This window comes from Gopherus evgoodei, chromosome 3 (genome assembly GCF_007399415.2).
Source record: "Gopherus evgoodei ecotype Sinaloan lineage chromosome 3, rGopEvg1_v1.p, whole genome shotgun sequence".
In the NCBI taxonomy this organism is placed as follows: Eukaryota; Metazoa; Chordata; order Testudines; family Testudinidae; genus Gopherus; species Gopherus evgoodei.
This window is the reverse complement of record NC_044324.1, coordinates 19796112-19819160: the sequence shown is the minus strand read 5'-3', so window position 1 is coordinate 19819160 and position 23049 is coordinate 19796112. Positions and strand designations below refer to the sequence as shown.

General features: G+C 41.7%; 1 long non-coding RNA gene across 1 annotated transcript; it reads left to right on the top strand.

Moving 5' to 3' along the window:
* The first annotated feature begins 17120 nt into the window (after window positions 1-17120).
* On the top strand, window positions 17121-22289 carry LOC115649492. The gene is made up of 4 exons (XR_003999833.1): window positions 17121-17180; window positions 19514-19617; window positions 20968-21094; window positions 22083-22289. It is a non-coding gene; the product is annotated as an uncharacterized LOC115649492 (long non-coding RNA).
* Window positions 22290-23049: the final 760 nt, after the last annotated feature.

Genomic DNA, 23049 nt, shown 5'->3' with positions numbered 1-23049 from the left:
TGGCTAAGGAAAAATAAATTTCAGTGAGAAAGCTAATGTAAGTAATTTGGTTAATTAAAATTATTTACAAAACATCTCTTTTTAAGAAAACACATATCAAACATGTCATTTAGATTAAAACAATATTTTTATAGTTCAGTATGTCACAATCCCCAGTGTCCTCGTGTCCTCTATATCTTGGTGTCTCTTCCCTCCAGTGACACTGAGTTCCCGGCCAACCTTCCGCCATGAAGATCCTTTACCTGCTCTTTGCTGTTGCCTTCTTGGTGCTCATGGATGCACCAGGTAAGATGTCAATGAAAACTATCAATGATATAGAGGAATACCTGGGAGCCTGTACTAAGGTTGTCTAATGGTTTCCATTAGAAAAAAAAATTCTACCTTTTTTATGAGCTCTAGCTCCCGCCTCCAAAAACAGGTATTGAGATTTCAATGAATTATGACCAGTCAAAACAAAATTCTTGTCTCCTTTGTGTTTTCCTCAGATCTTGTGGAGGCTTCTTGCATAAGCCACCCCACATTCCATCTGCAGAGCACATATTCTTCTTATAACGGGCAATCAGAACTGAACATCTGGATGGGATGGTGACAAATGAAGTCTGACCAACCCCTTATATACTCCTGAGTTTGGGAGATGATGCATAGGCCTCAAAGCCAGGGCACCATGTCTTAATTCTAACTTCTGTTGCTTAGTAGTGTTAAAAATTCTGTGCCTTTCACAACCGGACTTATTATAAATCAGGCCTCATGTCCCAATGAGAAGTTATACTGCTGGGAACAGAACCCAGATCTGTATGGCAGCCACTCATGTCTGTCTCTTAGCCCCACTGTTTCTCAAAACCTCCCACAACAAAGTTCTTGGCTTTGTTTAGAGAAATGATATCATCTGGGGGTGTGTGACAGTGTTTGCAAATGTGACAATGAACTATTTAGGGTTTCAGTTTCTATCTGTTGGTTGTAGATAGATTTGTGAAAACACAACACTTATTTTAAGCAAAATATTCTAAAAGATTTGGCTGTGCACATTGGGGCTGCCTTTTCAAAATAACAGGCCAATCAGGTACAGTCAAACACTGGCAATTTGGAAGAAACTATTCCTGAGTGAATCTTGTGAAGAAAATTTGAGCTGAGTCGCACAGACAGGCAGTAATTCAACGCTGAAGAGACTTTTTCAAGCCCTTCTCTTTCAGAAAGTTATAGCCATCCAACCCGGCACTGAGACAGTTAACCCTACTTAGTCAAATTGCATTGTTGATACCACATGGCAGATCGCTGTTAGAGCCAGAGGGAATCAAACCCACAGCTCATTCACAAAAGGAAATTAGTAATTCAGGCAGCCCCTTGCTTTCTGTCCCTTCAAGGTCTGGTGGACACCTGTGCTCAGGGCTATGGTAGTGAAATCTCAAGCCGGAGAGTCAGTGTCCCAGTTTAAATAAATCACTCCATTCTCTTCTTAGAGGCTACCATTGAACTTGGAGAGAACAACCACCATTTAAATAGTACTTTTTACACTGAGAGATAATGAGGCTGATTTGGCCAGGTCTCAGTGAATGGGAAATGCCTGGCATCCTGGACTCACAACCCTTATTTACCCTGTTCTGCAGAATGATGATTAAGACTCTTTTTCTTTCTCAGGATTCTCCCAGGCCTGGGTGAACTCAAGGAATTGTAAATACCGTGGAGGTTCCTGCTACTTTTGGCAATGTCCCACCACTTCTACATACATTGACAAATGCATTCCATTTGGCTATTGCTGTGTAAAGTAAGCTCCACATTCCTTAAGGGAGACCCTGTAGTGTGAGCAGGAATGTTCATTACTATTTTTGCATATAACAGCTGATGAATCCTTCCATCCTTAAAGCAGCACAGCTCTTAGCCCTTTATTTTCCCCCTTTTGGAAACCAAGGGAGGAAATTATATGAATCTTGGTGATGACAACGTTAATGTTGTTCAGGATGAATTTGAATGGTTTAAGCATGAAAGTTTCTCCGTAAGGTTAACTCGGATACATTGCAAATCTGTAACCCTTTCTATTCTTGTCCTGATTGTTTCTCACTGTATGTACCATAAGTTATAGAGGCTCTTCAGCTGGTCAAGTTCATGTTGCAGCAGGAATGGGTCCTATAAAAAAAGTCGGGAGGATAAGAGACTTTCCAACCCACTAAAACACCAGCGAGGAAGCAAGAGACATAATGTTGGGAGCTTCTTGGGCTTGCAGGGTGGGAGTCAGGAACCTAGGCAGGAGTTCCCATGCTACCAACTGCAGTGCTGATCTGCTGGCCAATTCACTGAGCATTCTCAGAGATCCATGATCTCACCAGGCAGGGCTGCCAGCATTGAACTGCCACCAAAACACAGTCAGGCTGGAGGTAGAATTAGACTTTTCCTGCATTATTTCAGAGTTAGTTATTTCTCACCTGAGTAAGTATGTCTCATTTAGTTTCAGTTGTAGATAATGTGTGTTTGATAGAACAATTGTACATGGACATGAGTCGTCCTTTTCTAGAGTATAGTCTTTTTAGGCAGCCAGTTCACCTGTTTAGATACATGTAACTATCCACTTTGACACTAACAGAATGTTACAGTGGGACAATGGATTCCCTGTGCTGAAGTTAACCAAAAAGTCCTTCACTCACCTTTCAGTGAATGGGGTGTTCCTCCCGTGCCATTTGACTTAAATTAAAACATCATATTCTCTCCTTCCATAGGAGGACATAAAATAATCGGATTCTGTTTTCTTTGAACAGGCAATAGTTTGACTGATTGTCTAGGCAGGATTTCTGGGAATCTGGCAGAGATCCACTTGCTTCTAAAATCATCAGATCCTGCCTCAATGGAACTTTGAAGTGCTGTTCAGTTCAGCTAGAAAGAACCTTGTGAGCTGGAGAAATTCAGAAGGGAGCCCTTGTATCACTCATATAAGATTTGTTACTCTCTTTTTAATAAAAGCAAGCTGGTGTGAGATCATCATGCTGAAGTGTGTGTGTTGGTGGGAGCCAAGGGATCTGCTTCTATCATTCTTCTTCTTTATAAATCCATCTGGTTTATCTTTTTAATTAAATATACAATAAAATGCCCTAAGAATTCCTTATCACATGTTAATAGCACACAAAGGTATTTGTAAACAATGGCCCACACATCTCTATAGGTTTTAATGAGCTCTTATGGGTAGATTTTTATATCTTATAGTTGTTACAAACCCTATCAGTTACTGGTGTCAGAGGATCTGGGTTCATTCCCAGCTTGACTCTATGGTGTGTAACCCTCACCGCAGTGCTCCATTCGCCTAGACCTTCCCTCTGCTCTGAAACCTCATTGTCCGCAATGAGGAGAACAAAGGAACTCAGACCAAGCTGTTTTAAGCTCTGAGCTCTGATTCTGCTCCCTGTTACCCTGAGTTCTGTAAATCAGAAGAAACTTTATTTATGTCATTATAGCCATGCTGGTGTAAACTGGTGTAAGTGAGATTAAAATCAAGCACAAGATTGTTCATAAAAAGAAGAGAAAAAAGAAAAAGTTTTCAGTTATTTCAGCTTGTCACAAGATATCCAATTGCCTGGATCTGATCCCACCCCAACGGTTCCCTGAAAGTAACCTGAGTCACTGCACCATGCATCAAAAATTTCAATCAGATCATTTTTTAACCTCTTCACGTGGGGAAATATACATTTGAAAATTGATGACAACCTTATACTGAGACTGTTGTCTTTCTGTGATTGTCTCCATTATATGTTAGAAAAGTCCAGCAGGCTGCACTGTGAGAGAGCAGGTTCCCACATCAAGGCTGATGCTTATTTAGTAGGAGCATATTTTCTGCTGCCACTGTCATGTAGCGAGTCTAAGCCAGTCATGCCAGTGAAAAGACTTTAGAAAGGTAGATAGATCATGGATTATGAGCCAGAGCTTGTCAGCTCTTGCGTCCTCTAAGAGTATGAGCCACTGGAGATGGAGGTATCATTTCCGGCGCAGATACACATACCTGCACGAGCTCTGACTGACCTCGTTTACTAAAAGCAGAAATGTAGCCATTGCAGCCCAAGTGGCGGAATTGGCTACCTGCACCTAATATGAACTTGTATGAAACCATGGACACATATTCAGGGTGGCAGGCTGAACTTAATGCCTCTACTTCTAGCATAGATAATAGCTTTAGAGACACTTGGAATTAGGAGGAGTTTCAGGATCTGGGATTAACAGCATTTGGGCAGCTGGAGATGGTTGAGGTGTTCTTAGGGTGTAAGCAGACTTTGGTAGCTGGGGAGGTGGGAATCAGGGTTTGTCCATATAGTGAAGACTCCTGATGGTGCTTTTGGGCTGTGGATGTATCAGGTGGAATCATGGAATCTGTTTCTGTAGGTTACATCTTGGGTTTCTCATGCTGGCTTGTGGGCTCTGCAGCAACTGCCATGAATTCCACCCTGTGCCAAACATAATGGGGCCCTTATCTCATAATTTTTCCTGTGTGAGCTTGTTCTGTGGACCTACCCAGGGCTACCATAATGCAGGTTGTTGTGGTGAATGAGATCAAAACCCCAGTATGCTAGGCACAGGCACTGACTTACTAATGTGCGGGGCAGTGTTCCTGCTATCTCTGCTCCATGACCTGCCCCCACTCCACTCCTTCCCCCCAATTCCCACCTCCACCCTGTCTATTCCCACCTCCACTCTGCCCCCACCCCACCTTTCCCTGCCCTCTTCCACCCTCTTCCCCAAGCGCGCCCTGCCCTCGCTCCTCACCCCTTGCCCCAGCACCTCCTATCTGCTACAGAAAAGCTGATTGTGGCGGGCAGGAGGCACTGGTAGGCAGGGGGAGGCCCTGGAGCACCCACAGACTCATTGCTTGTGGTGCTAGACACTGTATATATACCTAGGAAAAGATGGCCTATGCTCCAGATGGCTTACAATCAAAATAGAGAAGACAGATGAAGTATTATTAATCTGGTTTGACACTTGAGAAGCTGAAGCCCAGAGAGACAAAAGGCCCATTTTATCCTTTGGCCCTTTAAAAATCTGGCCCAGAGTGATGTGCCCAAGGTCACACATGGAGTTTGTGGCAGAGCTAGGAACTGAGCCTGGACTTTCTCAGTCCCCTCTAGTCACTGACTCATAAACCTTCCTTCTTGGCTAACATTGCACCAAAGGGCAGCAGAGAGATCCTGGGATCTGAGAAGTCAGCTCTATTGTGATAAATCATAGCATAAAAGAAAAGAGTCCCAATGGGGGTGATAATGCAACCCGAGGAGGCAGCAGGATGTGGGTTTGGAGAGAACAAGCCTTGCCAGACACACCTGACTGCTTTGTGTGATAGAATTATCAGATGGGTGGCTGAGCAGCTCATCATTATATATTTCAGGAGACAAGGCCTAATACAGCAGGCACCCTCAATGCATGTACACTGTGCTCTGTTGCCCTCAGTCCAGGAGAACCCTGGACAAATCAAATCTTAATTATCATTCAGCTGGCCAGGATAAAGAAGAGCTGTAATTCATCACAGTGGACATTTTCCACATACTGAACTCCCCATTCCCTGACCACCGGTCAAACCAGTCTAACCATCTTTCACAGTGCAAAGTTATCACAGCTTTAGCAATATTATACATGGCTGCAGTTCTGTGTATGCTCAGTGGCTGCCTCTAAGAAGAAAACAGAGTCCTGATACATGGCTCTTTGGAGCTCTGTTCCTTAATCAAACTGGAGAATTACTGCACAATTATGAATTTTATTAGCCAAAATAGAATTGGAAACAATTAAAAAATTATAGAAAGGAACAGAAAGGTGATTAGATCCTTGAGCATATGAAATGTATAAGGAAAAAATTCAGCTGAAATGACAATATCCTAAGAAATAGTACATTGTATCAATTCAGTCAAGATTTTATCATAGTCTTGTTATATCAGCAAACTTAACAATTAATTCATTATCATACACCAGAATCCCCAAATATAATACACAGATAATGATTTAAACTCTTCCTGTTTCTTTGTAATATTATCAGAATTGTCTGCTCCTAGGTGAATGTAATTATACAATGATATAGTGGTAAAGTCTCTTCCCAAGTCTATGAGTCTATGAGATGTTAAGTTTACAAGTCAGTGGAAAGCTTCTCCCTCTTTTTGTGCCAGAAGCTGTTAATTTCTTTTGAATGCAAAATCTGTACAATTTCTAGGCTATACTTTGCAACACTCAAGCTTTTTCTTGGCTATCGTTTGCTGCTGGTAAGTGCAGTTTCCTGTTACAGAGATCTTACTCATATATTGAGTTACCGCAATTTCTAAACAATTAAGATTCAAATTCTTGCTGAAAGACTCATAGACTCATAGACTCCAGGACTGGAAGGGACCTCGAGAGGTCATCGAGTCCAGTCCCCTGCCCTCATGGCAGGACCAAATATTGTCTAGACCATCCCTAATAGACATTTATCTAACCTACTCTTAAATATCTCCAGAAATGGAGATTCCACAACTTCCCTAGGCAATCTATTCCAGTGTTTAACTACCCTGACAGTTAGGAACTTTTTCCTAATGTCCAACCTAAATCTCCCTTGCTGCAGTTTAAGCCCATTGCTTCTTGTGCTATCATTGGAGGCTAAGATGAACAAGTTTTCTCCCTCCTCCTGATGACACCCTTTTAGATACCTGAAAACTGCTATCATGTCTCCTCTGTCTTCTCTTTTCCAAACTAAACAAACCCAATTCCTTCAGCCTTCCTTCATAAATGATGTTCTCAAGACCTTTAATCATTCTTGTTGCTCTTCTCTGGACCCTCTCCAATTTCTCCACATCTTTCTTGAAATGCGGTGCCCAGAACTGGACACAATACTCCAGCTGAGGCCTGACCAGCGCAGAGTAAAGCGGAAGAATGACTTCTCGTGTCTTGTTTACAACACACCTGTTAATGCATCCCAGAATCATGTTTGCTTTTTTTGCAACAGTATCACACTGTTGACTCATATTAAGCTTGTGGTCTACTATGACCCCTAGATCTCTTTCTGCCATACTCCTTCCTAGACAGTCTCTTCCCATTCTGTATGTGTGAAACTGATTGTTCCTTCCTAAGTGGAGCACTTTGCATTTATCTTTATTGAACTTCATCCTGTTTACCTCAGACCACTTCTCCAATTTGTCCAGATCATTTTGAATTTTGACCCTGTCCTCCAAAGCAGTTGCAATCCCTCCCAGTTTGGTATCGTCCGCAAACTTAATAAGCGTACTTTCTATGCCAACATCTAAATCGTTGATGAAGATATTGAACAGAACCGGTCCGAAAACAGACCACTGCGGAACCCCACTTGTTATACCTTTCCAGCAGGATTGGGAGCCATTAACAACTACTCTCTGAGTATGGTTATCCAGCCAGGTATGCAAGTATATATCACACATTTTAGTCATTTCCATGGTTTTAACTCAGTGATATACTTACAGAGAAATATTTATCTTTAAAATAACCAAGCTTGCATCTTGAAAATGCATGGTTTATTCCTACTTATGCATGGAATGGAGCATGAAAGGAATTCTCCAGGATAGCCTTAAAGTAGTATTGGCACTGACTGGTTTCTCAGTATAGAGAGAAAGTTCATTGGGGTAGTTCATTCACTCAGGGTGCTGTGGTAGCTGTGTGTTCTTTCTGGAGTTTGCAACTGTCCCCTGACTTAGGACTCAAAAGGATAGAGTTATTAAGTTGCTTATTGGGGATGAGACTTGAGCTGTTATGAGATAAGGCTGCTCTCAGTCATTCTAGGTGCTCTCTGTCTCTTTCATGTAGATATTTTAGCTTTAGAATACAACCTTTCCATCCAAACAGCTTGTTTATATAATTTCTGAAATGCAGCATGCCTTGGCTTGTCGTCTTGCCAAAGTTCCTCTGAGCCAATCAGGAGGATACCCGTGTTCCTGGGTAGATGGTTGACAAACATCCAACCACAATATGAGTAGTCCCTTCTCATCATCAAATGACAAACGAGACATCTCTTATGAGTTCTTCCACCTTTCTGTCTGCAAAATTCCATGATCTTTATGCAAGACATCTTGTGCCAGCCCAGTCTCCATAAGATACATTAGGCCACAGCATTTCTTTGAAAGTTATTGTGATGGGAACCGAACTCCTGCTAATTTAGCTCCGATCAGCAGCGTACCCCTGCATACATCCGTGTGGTATGATCCTTGGCCAACTCAGCACAGCTCTGCTGAGCTGTCTGCAGAAATCTCTATTTTGAAGTCAGGAGAGATTCTTTTTGGAAAGTCACTTCACATTCCTTACAGATTCTATACTAGTTTCCAAGCTCATCATGCTGCAATAGATTTGATTAATTTTCTTAATTGACTAATATTATTGATCATTATTGGAACAGTAAGACAAAGCACCTGTACCCTCTGTGCCTATACTTTGTTATTCTCTACATTTAATTTGATAATTAGAGGGATGGGTACATTTGTTATGAGATCTCTGTGGAGCTGACACTCAAACAGACAATTATGCCAAGTGTCAGATAGGCCTTATATGTTTTTTTTCAGAGGATTCACTTTACAGATTTTCACTTTTCACAGGATTCATAACATATCAACTGAGTGTATCACCTTGTTGATGTGAGCAGGGTCTGAATGCACTCTCCCTTGACGTTTAGTGATGAGCAATCAGGACAAGATTTTAGGACCAGACCATATTCGCGTAAACACACCTCCATGGCCTAGTGAGCAGCGTAATTGCATTGCTTTACCAAAGTCATCACTTTTGGCTTGCCCTTGCGTTACAAATCACTTTGTATTGAGCGCAGGGGTAATAGAATGTTTTTATCCTTACTGCATGAGTAAAGTGCAGCAGAACTAAACTTAGCCTACTGATTGAGGGGGTCACCCGACACTGAAACTCACTCGCTAAGTTGGGGGTAGAGATACCAAAGCCCAGTGAAGAAGAGGGGAGAGGAAATGAAAGTTTTTATATCATAGGATGGGGTCATGTCTAAAGTATTCTAGATGTCACTTGAATTCTCTATTTACTGTCCTAAGGTTGATCTGATTGAGAGTTCTTGTTTTGTGTATGATAATTAGAGTTGCAATCATAAGTACTTGAGTGTTAAGCCTCAGACTTGGTGGGGGAGAAGGTTGTAATGCAATAAGCTATCAAGCTCATACCAGCAATGAGATTCCTCACTACCTGCTGAGTGTCCTGAGAGCTAGGTTAATTGATAGAACTTCAGACTGTGACATTGCAGCAGAGAGACAACGGGAGTAGAAGAGAATGTTAGTGGAAGCAGCAGCAGCTAGTGGTGTTGCTCCACATCTCCCCCATGTCCTGGGGTAGGAGTTGAACTCATATGAACACACCTTTGAACTCTGGGTGTTTGCTGACCAACTGTGAGTGGAGTGCAAATGGACAGAGAGGAGAGGAGGGTGCTAAACAAACATTTGTTCACTTTTCACACTGCAAGATGAGACACTGAAGCAAAGGGCATTGCACATGGTACTCTGGGGTGTGAGGTTGCTTTCAAATTCTGGTTGTGGTGTTTTCCAAAATTATTGCCTGATTCTCTTTCCCTTTTTATTTAAAATTTTCTTTGCTATACAGACTCAGTGCTTGCAAGTGGGGAAGTATTGCCTCTTTATGGCACCCAAGGGTGGTGGTTAATTTTCCAGGATTACTGGGTGGCAGCTTGAGCCGGTTTTGTTTTGTATTGTTAAGAGGAACCTCTAGGTATTGAACCCGGCTCTTGTGGCTGCTGACTCCACCTGGCAGAATGCTTAGATTTGTTTAAAATTAATGTCTTGTTATAAGACTAGAGAGAGAAAGAGAGAGAGAGAGGTATGTAAGATTTCTATCTAAAACACAAAACCTGGTCTAGAATGCTTTCAATGTTCTTTTTAGGGAGATCATGTTGGAAATGAAACTTTCTCAAACTGCTGGGCTCTCTTGCAGAACATTCTAGTTATACCTTGTATTGCCATAGCAATTCTGTGTTTCATCTACTATTTTTCTATTATGACTTCCTAGACATGAAACACATAATGTACAAAAAAACTGAAAATAGGCAAAGTTACTTCACAGCTTTGGATGAATTTACGGTTAGCTTAATTAGCAACTGTTGCTTACACAATCTAACGCCTCAGTGAAGTACTGTTGCATCACCTGCTATTTGAGATGTTATAAGGAGTTTGGCCTAAGTTATGCCAAGGATTCTGGCCCAGGCCTGGATGTTGGTGATGTTATTGTTAATAATCAATACAATAGTCTCTGTGGCATCTTTACAGTTGACAAAGCCTTGCCTCAAGGAAATTACAATCTAGGGTGAAGTGCTGGTGCTACAGAAGTCAATGGGAGTTTTCTCATTGACTTCCATATACCCAAATTTACATCCTGAACAGCTACACCAATTGAACAGCTTTGGCCTAGTACAAAACTGACTGAAGTGAAGGAAAAAGCCCCATTGTCTACAGTGGGCTTTGGATGGCAGAGAGCAATTCAGAAATCAGATCCTCTGAGAAGTGGCTTGGCACCAGACTGTGTGTGTGGAGAGCTGTGTATCTTTAATACACCATTAGCCAACCTTTATTGCATTTTAGTTTATTTTCCAATTTTACGCATCCACCCTATTCAGAGAGGTTTCAAGTGGTGGTAAAATGGCAAAATTACTGTAATAACTGTTTATAATGTTGTGAAAGGGCAGCGTGGATGTAGCCACTCTACGGTGAATGGTTCCCTCAGAGCTGTGCAGAGACCTGTGTGGGAGCAAAATGAGAGGGCTGTGTGGTGGAGGTACTGGCAGTGACGACACTGGCAGCATGAAGAGGGGCAGGCTGGGCTGCACTGATCAGTGGCTGGCATATCGTGCAGAGTGCTCAGCACAGAACCCCATGGTGTTTTCCTGTAGTTCTCCATTACAGTAATGAGACTGGAAATCTGGCTGCCGTGTGTGATGTATTGAAAACTGGGTTAAAGTTACAAGCTATCAAATTAAGTTTATATGGGGTTTCTTCCTGCTGCTTGCAGGCTAGGGGGTGTGGTGGGAAGCATTGTTAGAGGGCTTTCCCTTCATCCTCTCCCCTGGTTCTTGCCACACAGAGAGAGAGTGAAAGGCCAGAAGTCCCAAGAGCAGGCAATGCAATGTTTGTTGGGATTAGCTTCCGGCAAACATATGTCCCAAACTCTGATGCTGCAGAGCCATGTTTTCCCATGTTCTCACTCCCCATGCCTCAATAGGCATAATTATACTTGAAATGCATGCCCACAGTCCTACCCTTTACAAGTTATGGTATGTTCCATTTTGGGAGGTTGTTGGGTGGGGGTTTTCATTCCCACCCCTTTTGTACCCCATGGGAGGGATAAGGAGTGAAGTTGTGCTCTGGTCAGAGGCAGGCATTTCTTTGGTCTTTTAGTGCTAACCTTACCCCCAAACCCCTTTTGCCCCTCCTGACTGGTTGCTTGACCTTGCCTTAAGATAAGGAGTTGAGGCAGTCTTCAAGTGCTCTCATATATTACATTCCCACCATGCCCAGTAACACTTTAACTGCTCTTATCTGTTCCAATTATACTAACAAGCCCACTTGGTTTAGGCAAAAGCAACATTTACAATGTCTGTCTTTGGTTTTAGTAAGAATTGTTTGTTCACAAATGTATATATATAAAAAACCAAACAGGCAAGCAAAAAAAATACTGTCTCAGGAGAAACTACAAGCCTGAATCCTACATTGACACTAATATTCCTAACAAGCATGCAGTCTGTGTATTCAGCAGTCAGTCTTCAGAGAGTCAGCCTAGAATGAGGTGGTATGAGTTGACCTCACTTTTTTAGGGAGCAGCCTGCTTTGTCTCTCTTTGTTTGGAGTTCTTGTTTACCATCATTTTGAATTCTAAGAAATGAAGCAGGGTTAGGTTGCAACCTTCCAGCAAGTGTGTTTTTTGTTTTTTATCTCATTTCTTCATTTTTGTGTCATGAACAAAATATCGTGGTTCTGGCACAGCTTGTCTGTATGGCCAATAACTCCCAAGTCATTGCTCCAACTCCCCTTTACACTATTAAATGAAAGTATCAAAGGGGTAGCCGTGTTAGTCTGGATCTGTAAAAAGTGACAAAGAGTCCTGTGGCACATTATTTCACAAACAAAAGCTTATGCTCCAATACTTCTTTTAGTCTATAAGGTGCCACAGGATTCCCTGTAGCATTAAATGAAAAGGATTTGTAGCAGGTATGTAGCAGGTACATTCAGATTAATCCACATGAGTTCATAGAAAAACAAACAGCTGCTTAGACCACGGTAACCTAAACATCCATGTGTGGCTTCAATATTCCATAGAGATTAGTGTGTTTTCATTCAATTGTATTGTCCTTTCCTTTAAAATAACGGATTTCTAAGGAGAAGAAGGATAGAAACAACCATTTCCCCAATCACACACTCATTCCACCATGACACACAAGCACTTGTCAGCATTGTGATTTCACAACAACTAGATTTTCTTAAAAGGGGACAAGCCAATCTCTTTATGGGTGGTAAAAGGTTCCCTTCTGGAATTCTCCAGATCATGAGGTTCTTTGCATCCCCAGGGATCAGTGTGCCTCATGCAGTTTTATCAGAAGATTTCTGACCAGCTCTAATGAGCCCCTTTCTCCCAGTAGAACAGTGTTCCCACTACCATGGTTGTGCTGCTTTACTGAACCAGTAACTGACCAGTAGAGCTCTAACAGCACAATTCCTGTGTGTAGACAAGCCCTGAGGGAAATAAATCCCATGCTTCTTGTGATTCTAAATGATCACTGGTGTCCTGTCTCCGGCGTGTAGTTTGATGTGTATCCAAACTGTGACTGATTTGATGGATTTCTAGGGTCTGCTCTAAACACAAAACTTGTACTGCTCTAACTATACGGCTCTAGCTGTATGGGTACAACCCATCTCACAGAATCCCTGTGGGGCAGGAAAACAAAAAGGTGTATAAATTAAGCCTTGTTCTGCATCCCAGAATTAATTTTATCCTTTTAATTAACAAATTAAAACATCACACTAAACAGATAAAGAACAGATGAGAAATCAGTGCACATCACAGACCTTCTGAGGTTCCCACCCCACTCCCTGCAGCCTGCCCTGGGACCATCCACAAAGAAAACTGATGTCTTTGTGTAGCTAAAACATGTAATTGCCATGGAGCCATCACACAGACCTGAGTTTGCAATGTGATATGTCAGCAAAAAAGGGCCATTGTATTGTTTGGGCTCCCTACAAAGAGGTCTAGCATCACGAATCACAAGGTAGAAGTCTCTTATCCACATGGCTCTGGTGTCCTTCCATAAGGAAAAATGTGGTCAGTTCTGGACCACACCTTATCTGAAAGATATTAGGAAACTGGGAGGAGGTTAGAGATGAATGAGAAATGAGCAGGGTGCAGGGAAGGGGCTGAACTGGGTTTCAGATATGACACTGTACATGTATCCCTGGGCACTTCAACCACTGAAGCAGGGTGGGACAATGAGAAAAGCCTACTGATAGAAGACGTGGTGGGCTCCTTGTTTGCTGGAGAGAACAGCATTCTAGCCTTGAGATGGAGCAGCTATATTATTCAAATAAATTATTTATTACCAGTGAAATTATTTGAGGCACCATCGGAGCACTGACGATGACAAGAAAAGGAGAAAAATGGTTTTTAAGATTCCTCGTTTTCTGATAGATTACATTTTAAATGTATATTGTTTATAAATAACTATATATTTGGCTTGCATACACTATTAATGCATTTTAATCACTGTTAATGAATCTCATCCTCAAACTAGCATTCAAACTCTGACAGAAAGTATCAGAAAACTTCTAGTGGTTAAACATTTAAAGGAAATATGGGGAATCTGGATGGTGATGTAGGTACTTAGATTAATAGGCAACTAGTTAACTACACATTTTCAACACAAAAGAGTCAGGGTTGCATTTAGTTTTGGGTGAAATAATTATTTTATTTTATTACTTATTATTAATTATTATTATTTACATTATTACTTCAAAAAAGAACTAGATAAGTTTGTGGAGGATAGAGTCACCTGGCAATGGCCATTGCATCTATTTTCAATTTCTTACAAACCCATGCATGATTTCTCACTGTTCACCATCTCTGGTAGAAACATGGCATCTGCACAGCTCTGCACTATTTTCATGAGTGTTGCAAGCACAGGATGCAAGATCCTCCATTATTTGCACAACTGGAAGAAGAGTCACAGGGAACATGACAATATCCTGGAGGGCAGAATTCTGTGGGACATAGAGAGAATCAATTCAAGATTGTTAGTGTCAACTGCAAATGGTGGAGTACTATATCTGGGCCTGAGAAATGAACACTGACTGACTGTTAGCAACAAATGGTTGTTAAGTAGTTAGGAGAAAATCTTGATGTCCTAACCTTACCAGTTTTCTTTCTCCATGCATGTATTTGTCTATCTGGTCCCACAGCATAAACTTGGCCAGGTACCTGCAGAAAACGGAAGGGCTAGAATCCCAGTGGACCACATCACAACAAAAAGTATTTGGAATAAACTGAAGCCATTGGTCAGAATGAGTTCTTTTGTATTCATTATTGACCAATTGGAGAAAAAGGCCTCCCGAGCAAACCTTATTTGTATAGACACACCTACTTTGCCAAGGTGATCAATTTTGGTTGGTTTTGATTAAAATTCACTTACATCTTGGATGCAGGGGTGATGAAATCACAATGGTCCCTTCTGGCCTTGGAATCTATGAATCTATGAAATGTTGTTATTGTTGTTGCAAGGGCAGGACAATTGTATTTAATATGCCTTAATGACACGGTCACCAAAACTACGATCTCTATCTCGATGCGTGGGGTAGTGAGCCAATGCCAATGGAATGAGATACTTTGGGAGAATGGGTGTTTGTGTTTGGTGAGGAGTCTAAGGCTTGGTCTATACAGAGAGGGGGAATGGATCTAAGTTACACAACTTCAGCTATGTGAATAATGGAGCTGAAGTTGAGAGACTTAGACCTACTCACTGCAATGTCTTCACTGCGGTGAGTCGACTGCTGCCACATCCCTGTTGACTCCGCCTGCACCTCTAGCGGGGGTGGAGTACAGGAGTCGATAAGAGAACTCTCAGGGATTGATTTATTGTGTCTAGACTAGAAGCAATAAATCAACCCCTGCTGGATCAATTGCCGATCTGGCTGGTAGTGTAGACAAATCCTAAGAGTTCTAGAGGCTATTTCACTTTTCTTTTCCAGTGTTCAAAGGCAGACTTCAATGCACTCCATTAAAAGTCATTGTCACTTCTTCTAATCAGTGGTAATGAAATTGTTGATAAACTAGTTTAGGGTCTCAGCTATTAAACATCAAAGATTTTCTGCAAACTGTTGGTGTTCCTGGGTCCACAGCTCTGAGACGGGGTCAGCAAGAGCATTGGCTTGAACTAGGGTCCTTTTTATAGCTTGGTTCCCCACCCTATGTCAGCAGCCTTGGAGCGCTGGCTAAAACTTGGACTTTTGGGATTGCTAGGCTCTCTGCTCTGCAACAGGCATGAAAGCTGCCCTGGAAGACCTGACTGTAGCTGGGGCTCTCAGGGCTGGCTAGGCTCTTCACTCTGTGAAATTTCACTGAGACATTTGGCAAATTCAGTTTTGCAGCATGATCCCAAATTCCAAAGAACTTAAATTTTCAACAAACCAAAAATCCTGAATGGATTTTGCCACCTCCAGTTTGACTTAAGAGTGAAGCCGTTTAATGTAACATACAATGAAGCATACGGTTAAAGGATCATAAACACATGTGTTGGCTCTTTGTTGCCTTAAAATAATTTTCTCTAATGCTTTGTTCCATTAATTAAATAAACCAATGTGTTCTCAGAAGGTTGGTTGTCACTAGCTCTTGTCACAAACTATCAAAGGCAAGAGGCACAAGCCAGACCAACCCGCATGATAACAAGTGGTTGGCATAGAAGGAATGTTGTACCCAAATCCTGGTCATAGGGTATGTCTTCATTTCAGGCAGAGGTGCGTCTGCAGCCTGTTTAGACATACCTGAATTAGCTTTATCTAGCTATCTGGAATAACAATAGCAGTGAAGCCCCAGTAGCTTGAACAGAAGTGAGAGCTGTAAAAGTTCACCTGGGACCCTGGAGACTTACTTGAGTTGCTAGTCTGTGTCTCCATGGCACCACTGCTCTTGATACCTTAAGCTGGCTAGATCAAAGCTAATTCTGGTGTTTGTCTGTGTGCTGCAGTGACATTTATAATTGCAGCGTAGACATATTCTGAGAGTGGGAGACTTGTGAAATTCCAGCTCAGGACAGGTTAGTACCCAACTCTTGTGTCTAAGGGGGACATCCAGAAACCAGTGAGAGGACAGAGGTGCAAAGAGCCCTGTGTTTTGACATTTATCATAAAACCCTTTTCTTGCATTTTTCTGACATTTTCCTAGGCAGACTGTAAGCCCAACCACTTCTCCTTCTCTCCTGTCTGAATCATGTGAATGAGTCGAACCCTGAGAGAACACCAGCAGGCACTATTATCTTCACCAGGCTTGACACATCAGCAATTTGTGTCTATACTTTTGACTATTGTTAAGACTCAGAGGGGTAGCCGTTTTAGTCTGGATCTGTAAAAGCAGCAAAGAATCCTGTGGCATCTTATAGACTAACAGATGTTCTGGAGCATGAGCTTTCGTGGGTGAATACCTGCATCTGACGAAGTGGGTATTCACCCACGAAAGCTCATGCTCCAAAACGTCTATTAGTCTATAAGGTGCCACAGGACTCATTGTTAAGACTGAGGGTTTGACAGGGAATCATGTCAAGTTGGCCAAGCCCCACACTGCAGGGCCACCCCAGGGAAGTGGCCTGCAGAAATAAGTTGCTGATCAGAGCTAAACTGTCTGGTGTTCGTTATATGTCCCAAGATGTTTTGCACAAACCTTGGTGGCCTAACGTGTTTTACACAATCTGGGATGGCACAAGATAATTTGCACAAAGACCATGCAATTTTCCAGAGACAGAGTTGGAAGAATTCCAATGTCCAAAATGTGTTTGGATATTTCAAATCTTCCCCAGAAGCAGAAGTGACTTTCTGATTGGCCAACAGCAGCTTTACCAAAATATATAAAGCTGGGAGTTTTAGTCAAAGCATCGCTTCTTGAAGCTAAACTATCAGGACGAGAGAGACGGTGAGCAGGACTGTCATCACCTGGCTATTAGGAGCACCCTCTCTCTGGTAACTACTATAGTCACTTCTCTGATAATAACCCTGTTAATTCTTTCTTTAAAGTCCTGTCTAGGGAGATGGCTGTGAGATCCAGAAATAGAAGAAAAACGCAGCTGTCATAACCCCTTGAGTGAATGAGCTACCTGAATGAACTTTCTAGGTATCTCGAAGAACCTCTTGGGTTTCTGTGAGGCTGAGCAGGAGAATGTGCCTTCTTGCTAGTTTGAATGGAGCTGTAGCAAAACTATACTCATTATGTTTATTCCAGTGAAAAGTTTGTTATTGTAAAGCTATCTGAGGTAAAACCATCTACAGGATAATTCCTGTTACCTAAATTCTTTTTATCCAGAAATACTACTTATTTGAATGTCCAGTGTGTATCCCCCTGAAGTCCTGTGGCAGGTAATGACCCCTTGATAAACTAACCTTAAGGCTGTTGGAAGTACAGTTTGGGAGGATTTCCAGAGGAAGGGATGAGGACAGCAAGTAAGGAGGATGTAAATGATGGAGAAGGTAGGGGAGGCGAGGCAAGGTGAGGAGAGAGAAAAAAGAGACAGCACTCAAGAAAGAGACAGAGATAGGGGTTAAGGTGAAGACTGAAAGGGGAAGAGTTCAGGGAGAGAAGGGACTGGGGAGACAGAGGAGGAATTAAGGGAAAGAGAAGAGAACGGATGGAGAGGAATGAAGAGAGGCAGAAATAAGGGTGACATAGAGAAAAGGGGAGAAAAGAAGGCCAGATGCAGGAAGAGAGGATGTAGCCACATGGGACAGGAGCCTTCTTAGTGCTTATTAAGAGCTTCCAAGCACTGTCATCCCTGGGCTCTGCAAACACCAGGACAAATAACGAGGGGTGGGGTCGGCTCCCTTCTCCACCACTATGAGTGGAGGAAATATCATAAACAGAATAACCTAACCATCTTTCTTCTTCTTTCTGTAATTTCTTAATTGCTTTAAGTACTGTGTTGAAGTATATAAATATGTAAATGTGTGATAACTCCTCCCCCTGCACTTGGACAGAAAAAGGAAGAAGCTTTGAATTGACTGGTAAGTGAAACACTGTTTCCACTATTTCAGTATTTAGTGAACTTTGAATATTTAGTGAAAGTGGTCTAAGACCAAAGGTTACTGGTAAAATTCCAGAGAGGCTGGAATGGTTGCAATGAGAAGTTCTCAGCCAGGGAGAAGGGTAGCATCAAGCTTTCTAGTAATTCGGTAATTACACAGTGTCACAACACCATTCATGCAACTTTGGACTGGCTGCCCTTTCCCATCAGGATGGAGGGGCATCGGGTCAGATTTGAGTAGCATTGAGGGTGGCCAGGCCAAATTTGAGAGAGTGGTGTTGTGCGCCCAGGTGCCACATAACAAGGCCATTCACTTAAATATGGCCTTTCGTCATGACTACACATTTGCAGCGCCATGAGTGAGTGACATTGTGATTTGGCACAAGGGGTCACAATACCCACTAGCAGGCTTCTAGGCTGAGATTAAGAAATATGGCCCTGAAAACTTTCTGACTGTTGATGTAAGTGCTTTGAAAACGCCACCTGATACCACCAGCACATTCCCACAAATAGGTGGCAGAATCCATCTCGCTACTGTAAAAGAGTGGAGGGCAGGTGCAGGTAAAATATATGCCAATATTGGGCAAGACTGAAAAAAGGTTGAGAACCTCTTATTAAATAATTATCTGCATGGTGTTTCTGGGGTTTAATATGCAATAACTAGTTAAATTGTCAGCCTTAGTACTTAAGTAATCTGTTACGAGCTTCAAAAATCTAAAGTTAGAGTTCTTTGGTTGCAATGACAAAGGCACTTCCATAATTCCATTGGTGAACAGGCTGATCCGAAATGAACAAGAATTGGAATTTAAACATTCCTACTTCAATGTTAATAGCAAAGTCATCTCCCCAGGGTAGCTATAGAACCAGTACCAAGTTTTTCTAAATAATAAAACTGTGATAAAACCCTAAATGAATTGATATGATTTATTATTTCTTTGTAAATAGAAATACCACATGATGAATTCATTCTTAGAAATTTCATAAACATGAACATCCAACCACCTTTCTTTAACTTTATGTAATTTCTTAATTGCTTTTAATTCTATTTTGGGCAATAAAATACATAATGTGTGATAAATGTTTGTACTTTGGCTAAGGAAAAAGTGATTTCCATGAGAAAATTAATGTAAGCCATTGGTTAATTAAAATAATTTTAAAAACATCTTTTCTTAAAAGAACACATATCAAAAATGTCATTTAGATTATAGCAATGTTTATACAGGTCAGCATGTCATAATCCCCAGTGTCTTAGTGTTCTCTGTCTCCTCTCTGTCTCAGTGTCTCTTCTCTCCAGTGACTCTGAGTTCCCAGCCAACCTTCAGCCATGAAGATATTTTACCTGCTCTTTGCTGTTGTCTTCTTGGTGCTCATAGATGCACCAGGTAAGATGTCAGTGAAAACAATCAGTGATGCAGAGGGATATCTGGTTGTCTGGCGCTTTCCATTAGAAAAAAAATTCTAACTTTTTCTTATGAACTCTAGGCCTTCCCCCAAGAACAACCATTGAGATTTGACTGAATTATGACCACTCAAAACAAAATCCACATCCCCTCAGTGTTTTCCTCAGATCTTGCTGAGGCTTGCTGTGTAAATTCCTCACACTCTATCTGCACAGCACGTGCTCTTCTTATAACGGGCAATCACAGTACTGAACATATGGATGGAATGCAGACAAAGGTAGTCTGGCCAACCCCTTATATACCAGTGGGTTTCAGAGATGGTGCATAGAGCTAAGAGCCAGGAGACCATGTCTTAAATTATAACTTCTGCTGTTTCTTAGTGTTAATAATTCTGTGCCTTTCACAATCTGACTTCTTATAAATCAGCCTTCATTTCCCACTGAGACATTATACTGTTGGGAACAGAACCCAGATCTAGAAAATGGCAGCCACTCACGTCTATCTCTTAGCCCCACTGGATCTCAAAACTGTACTTGGATTTTTTATGAGAAATAATATCATCTCGGGGGTGGAACAGTGTTTGCAGACATGACAATGAATCATTTAGGGTTTTAGTTTCTATCAGTTGGTTATAGATAGATTTGTGAAAACGCAACACATATTTTAAGCAAAATATTCTAAAAGATTTGGCTGTGCACGTTTGGACTGCCTTTTTAAAATAACAGGCCAATCAGGTAAAACCAAACACTGGCAATTAGGAAGAAACTATTCCCAAGTGAATCTTGCAAAGAAAATTTGAGCCCAGTCTCACAGACAGGCAGTAATTCAATCCCGAAGGGACATATTCATGCTCCTCTCTTCCAGAAAGTTATAGTCATCCAACCCAACACTAAGCCGTTAACCCGATTTAATAAAATTGCCTCGATGATACTACATAGCACATCACTGTTAGAACGAGAGGGAATCAAAACCAAATCCCATCCACAAAGGGAAGTTAACAATGCAGGCAGCCCCTTGCTTACCATCCCTTAAAAGCATGGGGCAGCAAAGGATGCTTGTGCTCAGAGCTATGGTTCTAAAATTTCCAGATGGAGACTCAGTGCCCCTTTTTAATTAAATCACTCCATTCTCTTTTTAGAGGCTACCATTGAATTTGGAGAGAACTACAACCATTTAAATAGTATTAACACTGCAAAAAATTTTTACACTGGGAGATAATGGGGCTGACTTGGCCTGGTCTCAGTGAATGGGAAATGCCTGGCATCCTAGAATCACAGCCCTTGTTTACCCTGCTCTGCAGAATGAAAATTAAGACTCTTTTTTTCCCCTCAGGATTCTCCCAGGCCTTGGTGACCCCAGGGGGATGTAAACGCTATGGGGGTTCCTGCTTCTTTTGGCGATGTCCCACCCCTTCTACATACTTTGACAAATGCATTCCAGTTGGCCATTGCTGTGTAAAGTAAGCTCAACATTCCTCAAGGGAGACCCTGCAGTGTGAACAGAACTGTTCGTTACTCTTTTTCTGTTTAAGAGCTGATGAATTGTTCCATCCTTAAAGCAACTCAACTCTGAGCCCTTTATTTTCCCCCTTTTGCAGACCAGGGGAGGTAATTATAAGAATCTTGGGGATTTCAATGTTTATATTGTTCAGAAGAATTTGAATGTTTTAAGCACGAAGGTTCCTCTCTAAAGTTAATTCGGCCACCTTGGAAATCTGCAGCTCTTTCTATTCTTATTCTGTTTGTTTCCAACTGTATGTGCAATAAATTATAAAGGCTGTTCAGCTTGTCAAATTAAAGTTGCGGCAGGAACAGGTTCTAGAGAAAGAGTCTGGAGGATAAGAGACTTTCCCACCAACTAAAACACCAGAGAAGGGAAGATTGGGAAGAAGAGATGTGATGCTGGGAGGTCCTTGGGCTTCCAGAGTGGGAGCCAGAATCTAGTATACTACCAACTGCAGTGATGATCTACTGGCCAATTCACTGAGCACGCCCAGAGATCCCTGCTCTCAGGAGGCAGGGCTATTAGCATTGAACTGGTACTAGAACAGAGTCAGGCCTCAGGCAGAATTAAAGTTTCCCTGCGTTCTTCCAGAGTTAGTGATCTTATCACCTAAATAATGATGTCTCATTTTAGCTTCAGCTGTGGACAAGGTGTGTTTGATAGAACAACTGTGCATGGATGTGAGTCGTTCTTTTCTAGAGTATAATCTTTGTAGGCAGCCAATTCACCCATTTATATACCTATAATTATTCATTTTGAAACTCTAACAGAATGTTGCAATGTGGACAATGGATTCCCTGTGGTGGAGTTAACCAAGAAGCTGTTCACTCAACTTTCAGTGAATGGGCAATTCCTCCCATGCCATTTGATTTGAAATAGAATGTTGTATTATTCTTGTTCTATAGGAAGACATCAAAGAATCTGATTCTCTTTTCTATGTACAGGCGATAGTTTGACTGATTGTCTCTGGGAATTCGGCAGACAGCCACTTGCTTCTAAAATCATCAGATCCTGCCTCAATGGAATCTTGAAGTGCTGTCCAGTTCATTGAGAAAAAACCTTGTAAGCTGGAGAAATTCCAGAAGGGAGCCTTTGCATCACCCATATAAGATTTGTTACTCTCCTTTTAATAAAAGCAAGTTGGTGTGAGATCATCATGCTGAAGTGTCTGTATGTGGATGGGAGGCAAGGGAGCTGCTTCTATCATTCTCCTTTAGAAATCATCCGGTTTATATTTTTACAACTAAAAATACAATAAATTACCCTAAAAATTCCCTTTCACTTGTTAGTACCACACATGGATATTTATAAACAATGGCCCACACATCTCTATAGGTTCCATTGAGCTACTATGGGTAGATCATTATTTCTTACAATGGTTACAAATCCTTTCAGTTTGTGGTATCAGAGAAGCTGGGTTCAGTCCCAGCTTGACTGTACAGTGTGCAATTCTCACCACGGTGCTCCATTCACCAGCCCTACCTCTGCTCTGAAACCTCATAGTCAAAATTGAAGAGAAGAGAGGAAATGGGGCCAACCTTCTTTTAGGCTCTGAGCCCTAATTCTCCTTCCTTTTACACTGAGTGCTGTAAATCAGGAGTATCTCTACTGAAGTCACTGTAGCTACGCCCATGTAAACTGGTGTAAGTGAGATCAAACTCAAGCACAAGATTGTTCATAAAATGATGAGAACAAAAGAAAAAAGTTTCAGTTGTTTTAGCCGGTCACAAGATATCCACTTCGCCATATCTGATCCTACTCCAAAGGTTCCCCGAAACTAACCTGACCCATTGCACCATGCATCAGAAATTTGTGCCTTGGGGAAGTTTTTAACCTAAGCTGGTAGAAATAAGCTTAGGGAGTCTTTCATGCGGGTCTCCACATCTGTACCCTAGAGTTCAGAGTGGGGAC